The following is an 11,597-nucleotide window of genomic DNA, read 5'->3' as shown; positions in this document are numbered from 1 at the left end:
CATCTTATATAGATAATACACCTCTTTCAGTTCCTACAGATTTATGTGAAGCAACTCATGGGACACATTTTAAATTAATTTAAGCACCAACTTCGGCCTTTGCCAGTATTTTTTTTCCAATTCATGCCTGGGTTGCTACAAAACTTCATACAAAGACCTATATGTACTAGGGTGAAAATAGGACGGATATTTCTCGATATTCAAAAATACTCAGCCTGTTCGTTTCGGCTGAAACGATCGTGGATTATTACTGCTGGCTGGTTTGATGTAAGAGAAAAATATTGTTCTGGCTTATAATCCGAGATCCTTTACGACCAAGCGAACAGACTGACTAATGGCATAATTCATGTTTCCTGCTGCCTATATTATAGCTTGGGCTAGGTTTTGGTACTCTTCTTGGTATCCATCTAAAATGTGTCACATTACAGTTGGTAATATTTGTGCCTTAAAGCATCTGCAAATAAGTAGGAATTGTTGCTCATAATTACTCAAAGACAAATATATGTGGAGTAAGCTTAAATTCCTTGTTATTTCAGGTCAAACAGTTTTTTACATTTATAGGATCCAGACAAGAAAGCAATCTTCACAAACTGATGTTGAAACTCCAAGAGTTGTTTGCTTCTAGCTCAGCCATCCATTTTGTAATTCTCTTGGTTGTCCAACTTCTCTTGCAACAGAATTGCTCCCCATTCCTCCATGTTGTGTCACCTCACCATCCTTAGCCTCTCTGAACTTGCTAACAGCTTCTCCAGCTCGCTCACTGCATGATCAAAGGATTTGATGTCCCTGACATGACAAAGAATTCTACAAACTAAAGAATAGCGTTGTATGTGTTGCTTAGATATATTCTTTATTTCTCTACTTATATAAAGGGCAGACCCAGTGTCGGAGGCTCCCACATGAGTGGGGTCTGGGGAAGAAAAAAAACCGAGGCAAGCCTTCCCCTCCACAAAATCTGCGGAGAGGCTGCTTCGAACCCGCAACCTGGTGACTCAGTGAAACAGCTCTCACCACTTATATTAAGTTTAATATCCTCCACTGCTATTGGTTCCAAAGTTTTCGTCAAATTATCATCAGCTAGGGCTATTATGTTCTGATTTACTCCCTCCGTGCAAAAAGGAGGGCGCCAAATATGTTTTGATTTGGGAAGCATGCCAATTATTGTTTTTTAAATGAAGCCAATGTGAGAGCAGGAGCAGTATTGCACATTTGGAATGCATTATGTGCCTATTTGAGCCATGCGTGATATACTTATTCGTTTTTTCCATGTACTTAGTTAGACATTGATTTAATGCCTCTAAGAAAAGTTATTGATTTTATAATGCAGGTTCCTCAGGAGATCCAATCGGAGGCCAAGTATCAAAATTATTGAATGCTCACCTCCAAAAAAATTCAGAGTACACCATTGTAATTTCACAAAGGATCAGTAATTTAGGATCACCCCGCTACAAACAAAGCAAAACTAGCAGCACAGAGACACCCATCACTAAGTGATTTACCCTTTTCTTTTAATTTCCTAATTGCACTTCACACTGGTGGTGCCTTGAAAAAAAAATCTGATATCTTTGCTGCTGCTACTGCCTTCTTGGTTATTGTCTCTCTGTCTTGCTACGTACTTGTCTCTGTTGTTCAATTCAGCATAAAAAAAGTATTAGGTGTATCAGCCCTACTTCTTTTACGGTTGTCCTTGCTGGTGAGCAAGCAAGTGCACTTGCAATCTCTGAAAGGACGGTACAATACCTTTACATAAGAAAACTTCGTTTATTCTTTTCTTCTCACTTACAGACACACCTTGAATCACTGCTTTAGTTTTTCCTTGCTCCAAAATTATTTGTACCTTTTACTTAAATTAATATGCTTCAGTGTCTATCCAACAAATGAAGTAGTTTCATTCTCAACTTTTCGTGCCACATAGTTAGAGTTATCAGGATTATATTTTCTTCTACAAATAAAACCATCTTATACGCATAATTTACATCAAGATGTATACAATCATTTGTACCCAAGATGTAGTGCAGGCAAATGAGCTGATCCCACATTGATGGTCTCAGTATACTAACAATTTGAGCATGGTCACTGACTCCCCAAGTCAATCACGCTAATGTGTGCTGCATCAGTATCCCAAATACTTGAGCCGACAGGTACAAACAGTGTGCTTCAAGTCTTCAACCCTCCATCTCCATAGGTAATATGTTCCTCCTTCGATTTGTTGCAAGCAAATTGCAGAGATCCTTTATCCTTTGAATTTCAGTATCCAGCACCGTCGCACATGTCAGTACTACAGAAAAGGTTTGTAGCAACAGCTCATTTTTTTGTAGGGGCGGCTAGGGACGGAGGCGTCCTACAGTGGGCGTGCTCGGGACCCACGAGACCAGCCGCCCCCTACAAATGGCACAGTAGGGACGGCTGGTGATACGAATCACCCCTATAAATGGGTCGATTTATAGGGACGGCTCACTCACCAGCCACCCCCGGTGTTGCAATTTGTAGGGGCGGCTCAATCACCAGACGCCCCTACAAATGTTGCACGTACAAAAGGTTGCAGCCCCCTTCTTCCATATGGTACGGGGTGGCCCATGTGTCAGGGCTCAGGAACTCAAGCGACTATATCCTTCTGCAGATGTCGACATCCTACAGCCATACCTCCCTCGGATGCTCCCGCATCATAGTGCCAACAGCACAAATGGGCCCACCTCCCTCACATGCTTCTAGATGAGGATGTCGACATTCTGGAGCCATAGCAGGCGCCGCCTAGGATTTCTTTAATCTGGCGCTGGCGGTCCAGCTGCCGCGCGAGCGCGCGCTCCGTTTCCAAAATCCCGTGGCGCCGTCCACAATTTCGCCAATCCAGCACTTGCCCCACTATGCAGCTACCGCACGAGCGCGCGCTCAGCTTCTAAATCCTACGTCCAAAATTCTGATGTCGTCCGAGCGTGCCGGGGCCTTTAAGAAGAGACCCACGGTTTCTTCCCCAACCACGCCGACGCCACTACACCAGGCGAACCTCCGCTGGGTTTGAACCTCACTGCCACAGCTGCCGGGAGGAGCTCGGTCGCAATGGTGGCTCGCCGTCGCTGCCGTCGTCGACCGCGCTGCCAGGAGAAGCTCGGTCGCAGCGGTAGACCGAGCCATTGCCGTTCATCTTCTCTAACTCCGGTGTCATCGCCGTCCTCTCCGAGCTGTAGCCGTACCCGAGGAGCCAGGATCCGTCGCCGTCCTCGTCAGGTCGGGCGGTCGGGTGCTGTAGCCGTGCGTCAGCTTCACCTTCACCGACCATGACTGCTTCCTCTTCACCGTGCAGCAGCATCCCGTGGACGAGCTAACCCCGTCTTCTTCTACCAGCCTGAGCCTTCCTCGTCATCGGCATGGCTTCGAGCAGGAGCGGAGTTTGGACTAGCTCCGCCCGCAGGGTTCGAGCAGATGAGCACCGCCGATGAACAGTACTCAATATCATTTACATTTATTCTATACATGCTGGGCTATAATAGAACTAATCAAGGCTGCACTTTTTGCTTGTAGAAGTGATGGAGAACTTGAAGATGGCTACAGACGAGGCCAATGATCTTATTAGATGCGTATGTATATGGGTGTTATTGTATTAGTTCATCAATCGTGTATGGGTTTGTTGGTTGTTTTTTTTGTATGTACAATGGTGTGATTATTGTATGCCACGTGGACCTCTCTTTGAATTGTAAATTTGATTTTTTCAGAAAAATATACCGTAGGGGCGGTTCTAGACTAAACCGCCTATACAAATAGGTATTATAGGGGCGGTTGATACTACAGCCATCCCTACAAATCGATTTTGTAGAGGCGCCTAGTGTTACCAGCCGCCCATACAAATCAATTTGTAAGAGCGGTCTAGGAACCGCTCCTACAAATACATGATTTGTAGAGACGATACGGTAGGGGCGACTGGCCGAGCCGCCTCTACAAAGCCTTAGCAGCCGCCCCTAGAAACCATTTCTGTGGTAGTGTGTGCAGGCTCGGCTCTGTGGTGCTATGGCTGGCCACAAACACAATGCTGCATGCCATTATCACTGACTAAACAGTAAATTGAAATTGGTTAGATCAAATACTATTTTAGTTATTTGTTCCTTTAAATTTTGTCAGAATATTCATGTATCATCTTTGATATCCCTTAATCATGCTCATCATATATATATTTTATTTAAAGAACTATCTGAAATAATCATATCGACTAATAGAATAGAATCGCAACAAAACTATCGGTTTGCCATAGGTGTGAAATGGCAATTACCAAGGCAACTACTAACCAAACAGTTCTGAATGGAAGACTGGCAGCAACCATATGGCCATATCTTTCATTTGCATGATGATATATGGTAAAAACAAATTACTGAACTGCTGATGTTCACGCAGTTGTTTGGTCTGAATCCGTGAAATTGTATTCTTCAGATCCAACAACTTTCCATGTTGAAAGCGAAAATCTGGAGTGAAAGTAGAAAGGTGTCCCAAGAAGAGCAAGCCTCAGCAGAACAAATCAGCTCTTCAAGAACGAAGGCATACAACATGAACTACGGAATAATAATTGGATACGCTCGCTAAGGGGAAGAATCACCTTGGCTGTCCATATTGAAGAATTCATCTCTCTATGGGTGATGATTCAGGACGTGCACCTCCAGAGAGGCGTTAGAGACTCCATCACATGGAGATGGACCCCGGACGGGGTGTATTCCACCCGTTTAGCATATCAGTTTGAATTCAAAGGCTCTTTTGGTCTATTCCGAAGTGATCTAATTTGGAGAGCGCAAGTGAAAAACAAATGCTAGATCTTTGCTTGGATTCTAGTGCAAGACAAGATTCTTACAGCGCATAATCTTCAGAAAAGAGGATGGCCACATCATGAACATTGCGTGCTTTGCAATGGTCCCTTAGAAACCGGCCTGCACCTATGCTTGTGTTGCCCCTTTGCTAAGGCGGTTTGGAACTAAGTAATCTCTTGGGAGAACTTCCCTGAGCTGCAGTCACAGCCTCAGGCCGACCCTGTGCATATCAAATCATGGTGGGAAGAGCAAGGAAGGTGCCAACTTCAGAACGAAGACGGCTCAATGGGATGGTGATTTACACCTTCTGGAACATCTGGAAGAAGCGTAACATGAGAATTTTCAACAACACCTCAGAGACGGTGCTACAGGTGGCTGCAAGAATTAAGTACGACATCGAGCAAAGAAAGAGAGCTTTCGCCCACGCATAGCAGTTTGAGGGTGTTTCTCTGTGTTTTTTATGCATCAGTGGCCTGAAACCCACTCATCTTTCTTTGTTTGTACATAAACTCTTTTATTCTCCTACTTAATTGAAAGGGCGAGCTCCTACCATTACGTTAAAAAAAAAAGAACGAAGGCACGATGTACTTATCCATGAAATTGTCCTTGGTTTGAAGAGAAGACTCAGGATAACCGACAAATTCTCTAATTACTATGTAGTGATTCGAAACTATCCCTACAAACCAAGTAGGATGTGGCTCAGGTGCGTAACAACTGACAAATTTGTCACTCTTGCTTGTTCCTGCAATGGGTGATCAATGATGGACTTTGGAGCAGACGCAACAACCAGTTAAATTCTCTTACAGCTTTCATGTCAATGTCAAAGAGTTCGGTCATCGGTTCGGTGATGGCAGTGACCCGTGCTGAGGCAAACTTGCATGCCCTTATCCAGCAGTCCGTAATCTTCAACAAAAGAACATGACTTTGCTTGGAGGCAGTTCAGTGCAGCTGTTATATTCAGCTTCTAAACCAAAATTTCCCTTCCTTTGAATGTTCAGGCCTAAATCTCCTATGATAACGTCGAATTGAGATCTTGTAAATAACGATTGTGGGCTTAATGTTCTGCGTCTCCGAAAATATATGGGCCAAAGCTAAAGATTCCCCGGAACATTTGGGCCTTTTGCTACTATTTTGTGTTGTACTTGCAGGCCCTTTTAGCTGACAAGCTTTTCTGCCACATCCAAATCCGAAAGTCAAAAACAGGCGACGAGTTTCCCAACGTGTCAACGCCGCAGCTCAGCGTCCATACGCTGTCAACAGTCAAACTGTTTGAAATACCGACGACGGCACTGGATCAGCAGCGCATCAATGCATAAGTGCCGTCGTGGTGCATCATATCCGCGCACCTGTTCATCTCATCGGTTACCACACGCCCCCGGCTGCTAGCTTGCCCCCCTGAACTTGCAGCCCGGCTGTTGCTATTCAACGACCAGGAGAGGAGCGCAGGCGGCGCGGCAGCAGCATGCATTGCACGGGCTTGGAGGCAGCCCTAGCCTTCCGCAGCTACGTCCAGATACGGGCACGGACCGCGTGTGAACGCCGAAACGCATACCGTCCGTCCGTCCGTGGTGAGTGCCAGGAGCCCAGGAGGATGGCCGCGCAAGTTGAAGCGGCTGCAGGCATCATCCTGTTTCGGGCGGTAGTCAACGCCAGCAGGGTGTCCTCTGGCTGCTGGCGAAATCCAGCTGAACAGCAGTGGCATCGATCGGCATGCTTCGTCGGACTCAGATCGTGCCTGTCGTCGTAGCTAGCTGGATTCCATACGATACGCCGGTCCGCGAACCATTAATTTTTTCTTTATTTAGCACGCCTGCTTCCTTTTGCCGTAGCTACTTTTGTAGAAGCTGACACAAACGAACATGGCTGCACGCTCGCGATCGAGTCGCGACGCCTCTCCTGCTACTCTGCTTTCTTCTCCCTCCGGAGCATGTCTGCATGTGCGCCGCGGTCGTTCTCGTGCTATCCCGTTGTCCGTGCTCGGTATTAGTTAGGATGCACCTTGCACTTACGCTCGGATCGGATCTACTTAAGCGGCACGACACTGACGACTTTGCTCGTAACACGGCAGCCGTGGCACGGCATGCTGTTTTACCTCACCGGCACGTGCACGGCCGTGTCAGCCTGCTCTTGGCTGGCATTTTGGAGTACTCAGTTATGAGAATTTTTCACCGTAGGCATATTGCATAGTCGCCGGCCGTGTCAGCGTGGTGCATGCGAGGTTGGTGGCACGTCGCCGGCCGCCGGGATGCTCCAGCTCCAAGGTGTTTTGTTTTGGGCCCTTGACCCCATCCCTAGTTTCTTTTAGACCGTGGAGTGCGCTAGTTACAAAAGCAACCGAACTGTCGTTGGCCTTTCGCGATCGGGCTATTTTGGACCGGACCCGAATGGCCCCTTTCTTAATTCCAGCGCCATTTATAGGCCTACCAGAGATAGCAGACCTAATGCCCTGCTCAACGCATTCGTATCCGGTTCCTCTCTTGTGTCCTTGTCTTACGCTAAACCATATGCCATTTGGAAAGGACATGCCAGAGGCCAGGGCCTTCTAGATGGCCGATGTAGGTTGCACTGATGTGATCGACCCAGTTTTGTTCCTGATCAATCCGCTAGTGCTAGCATTTTTGCTGAGGCTACGTGTGCCGCTAGCTAAAACGGTAATAAAAGTAGAAAAATGCAGATCGGTTGGTCCGGCTAATCCCACCACATGCGCTGGACGCAGGACACTTTGGATGTGGAAGGCCGCAGGCAGCGTATCAATGAAACATTTTTTGTTTGAGGAAAACAAGGGGAGTTGTTTCCTACCGAGATGTTATTCAGCTTATGCGTTATAGTATAAATGAAGGTTGTGGGGGAGAAACGTGGCAAAAAAAAAAACTTGTTATTTAGCTCTTAATTTCAACTTATTTCCCCATAAGCAACTTATAAACTATATGGACATGTCCATATGCGCCTCTGTCCGTTTCGCTGAAATTTGGCTTATGCTGAAATATTATGAGAGGAAAATACTATTTATCCGCTGAAAAAAACTAACAGTATTTTTCAGCGAATAAACAGTATTTTCCTCTCATAATATTTCAGCACAAGCATCAGCATAAGCCAAATTTCAACGAAACGAACAGGACAATGTGCATGCTAAAAGTTCACCTTAAGATGGGCCCCACATAAATGCACAACAGTTTCTACCTGGTGCACAACAGATATGGTTTATATGCATTCTTAAGATGGAATCCATGCTTCGGTAAAAATTTCAAAACAACTCTCCACAACAAGCAGCTAATCGGAATCGGAGCTACTATCAGCCTGTTCGCTTGTCATATACGATCGTAGATTATAAGCTGTAACAGTATTTTTCTCTCACACCAAAACAGCCAGCAGTACTTCTGGCTTATAATCCACGATCGTTTCAGCCGACAGGCTGCATATCTTGAGTCGAGTTCTTCTCCTGCTGAATTGAAGCCATGGGCATGGGATTAGCTGACCTCCACTCCACCTGCACATGGGCGTCGTGGACGAGCAAGCGCCATGGGCCGATCGTAGCGACGGCGATGAAGAGGGCACCCAACATTCGGGGCTTGGAGCAGTGGGGGAGCTGGGGGGAGGAAGGCGCGCATCTCGGCCTCCGACTCGTGGCTCCAACCGTTGTTATTGCCTCCGCGACAGCCGAAGCTCCTGAACCTGTTGTTCTTCAGCTGCTATGGACGGCGGCACTCGATGTGCCTCCAAGAGGACTTAGACCGTCACCGCGACATGAAGGCCCCATTCGCTTTGCTGAAAAACAAGTCAAATTTGTTGTGAGAGAAAAATATTGTTCCAGCTGAAAAAGACGAATTATAAGAGAAACGAACATGACGTATAGAATTGCTATAAGTCAGTCGGTTGATTTAGCCTCCTGCGACATGCGATTTTGTGGCCGCCAGATCAGGAATCGCACAGTCGCGGTGCTCCGTCAGTTGGTCGCGCGAGATGGGCTACCGGTCCCCACCACATGCTGGTGCTCCAGCGTTCCAGGCCCCGGTTGTTCAGAATACACGCACGTACATCCGTGGTTGGTCCGTGTACGCCCGCATCTACGCCCATGTATAGCTCCAGCGGAATACACATAGTATGTAAGTATGTACCGTGTACGCCTAGCCCACATGTATATTTGTATTTTTCTGAAATTTGTGAATAATTTGTGAACAATTTAATGATATTTGTGAATAATTTGATATATATTTCTCTGATATCTGAAATCCATAGAAATAATTTATAAAATTTCTGAAAAATTGGCATATATTTATGTTATTCTCAAATTACACCACTATGTTCATTAAATTACACTAAACAAGTCATCGTAAATATAATAATAATTTAATGTAAATATAGGTAGAAGACAGTGTAAGTGTATGGGAAAAATTTAGTTAATAGCATGGACAAAAACAACCGAATGTCACGTAGACAGATCCAAAATATAAGAATCATTCGTTCTTTGGGTAGCGCTACAGGTAAAGGGTTTAATACCTATTTTTAGTCTTCTCAAACAATAAGACCTAAAAGACAACCCTTTCTGCAAATAGATCTCCAGAAGAGAGGACCCTTAGATTTAGATTATGTCCCTCTCGACACTTAAAATATGTTTTTTATATAGGTACTTTGTTGGAGCTTGTATATACTCTGTTAAGACCCATTTTAGGTTTACAATGATCTCCCCTTCGAGACAGCCTTGGTCACTCCGCCTCTTCCGACTTTCGATGAGCTCCCGGCGGCGGCGTCAACACCAACAGTCGGGTGAATTTTTTATGGCGGGCTCTTTGGTCCAGCTGCACAATATTTATTGTCTATTTTTTAGTAGCAATAAATGCTTATTGCCATCTTTTTAACACATGGGCCATGTTTAGTTCTATCAAAATTCAAACTTTGACACTATGCAAAAAGAAGATTCTCCGTCGTATCAAACTTACGATACATGCATGGAGTACTAAATGTTGACGAAATCAAAAACTAATTGCATAGTTTGGTTATACTTTGTGAGACGAACGTTTTGAACCTAATTAGTCAACGATTGGACAATTATTACCAAATACAAATAAAATACTACCGTGCGCTACAGTGATCTCATGGTTGGTGCTCTATCCGTTCAACCATAACCTAGTACACGCAGCAGTACAGTACAACACCATTCCACACTCATTGTTCCCTAGTCCCTAGCTAGTCCTTCCGTCCACGTTCACATGGGCCACATGGCGGCTTCTTCTTTTTTTGAATTCTGGGCCACATGGCTTTGATGCTGAAACAAAATGGTCTTCCCGTCCACCACGAACCTATCAAACCTTGAGGGCGCATCAAAATCCGGCGGGAGGAGAGTCGATGCGCGCGGCGTGGGCCTTGCCTGCTGCGTGCTGGTCCTGCTCCTGTCCGTCCATACAGTGGGCGGGGTCGCGCCGTGGTCGAAGCAGCCAAAGCCACACCAAAACGAAAACCGGAGGCGGAGCTTATCGGTCCAGCTCGGACTGGGAGCGCGGCCTTCAATGGAGGGGGGCCGAGGCCAACGTACGCTGACACCCGGGCGACAAAACACAGAGGCGATTGGGGCAAGCAAAGCCACAACCACGGGGTCCCAGGCTCCCAGCGCACGCGGCACGCCAATTTGGCAATTTGCTCGCCCCGGACCCGGATTCCTCGTCTGGTGTTGTGTCTCTTCCCCGCCATGGGCCATGGCGGCCTGGCACTTGCAAAACTTTAACGGCTCCACTGCGCCACTGCACGCACCTGCGCCCGCGCCACCATTTGCTCGTCGCGGCAGCAACATCGTCTAGCTGCTGCCCCAGCCGCGCCTCCGCGGCTCGCGGCTGCACCGGCAACGCGCGCCGAGATGTTTTCCTGCAGCACTGCATTCGTGCTGTTGCAACTACTCCGGGCCGGAGTCCGGCCTACGTACTCGCAACTGCTACCGCCAGAGAAAATGTCTTCATCGGGTCAGCCCTTTTTCTGTGTTAGTAGGGTACAGTCAGTACAGGTACATACATGCATGCACGCCCAGCCGATTGCTCTACCTAAAAGGTGTGTCCATGACCATGACACCCTGGAGATTGATACGGGGGATGGCTACCCATAAGCGTCGTGCAAGCTTTCTTGTAATCATGTACCGATACCGTCAGTACCGACGTCCGACGAGCCCCAGTTATTCTCCCATCCATACACCTGTACCCTCTCTCTCTCCCTCTCAAGGATCATGAAGTTGTTTCTTTGTAGGAGTAGCTGGTTCTGTACAAGCTTTTCCTTCATGCGGCCATGCTTGAATTCCGTACAGCAAAACGAGGAGGAAAAACAGTGGGGCAAACATTTGTTGTGGGTTTGGCTTTTCAGCAAGGCTTCTCTTAAGTTAGGACTTAGGAATCTCAATGGATGGTTGTTACGTATTATTCTCCCCCCTTTTTTATTTTGTTCTTTTTTGTGATGATGGACACTAGAAACCAACCTTTATCTGGTGGTGTCTAATTGATGACAGTGTGCAAGTATACTGATATAAGTACTGATCGGGGGGAAACGAAGGTACAGATATAGGTGCTGATGGCATCTTAAAGATGAAGAAATGCATGCAAGCTCACACTATCATGATTAGGTGCCTAATTGGCTCCACTAGTAAAATATTAATGATACATTAGGTGCAACATCAGGGACCCCCTACGCTATACATTTATATACCACAAAATAGCACAATCATTCGTAGGATAAATAGAAAACGCACAATTTGACTAACGGTATTCAATATCTGCCTATATATCGTAAGTTCCTAAGGTAGGAACCACCGCAAAAGAAATATATAGGTGGGAA

General features: G+C 46.2%; 1 long non-coding RNA gene across 1 annotated transcript; it reads left to right on the top strand.

Moving 5' to 3' along the window:
* Positions 1-2,993: 2,993 nt before the first annotated feature.
* Positions 2,994-3,696, top strand: LOC136459321 (uncharacterized). Its single transcript, XR_010760168.1, has 2 exons — positions 2,994-3,440; positions 3,520-3,696. It is a non-coding gene; the product is annotated as an uncharacterized lncRNA (long non-coding RNA).
* The last annotated feature ends 7,901 nt before the right edge of the window (positions 3,697-11,597 follow it).

Source organism: Miscanthus floridulus, chromosome 6 (genome assembly GCF_019320115.1).
Source record: "Miscanthus floridulus cultivar M001 chromosome 6, ASM1932011v1, whole genome shotgun sequence".
NCBI classification, from domain to species: domain Eukaryota; kingdom Viridiplantae; phylum Streptophyta; class Magnoliopsida; order Poales; family Poaceae; genus Miscanthus; species Miscanthus floridulus.
Note: the sequence above shows the minus strand (reverse complement) of the source record. Positions and strands in the feature narration are given on the sequence as shown.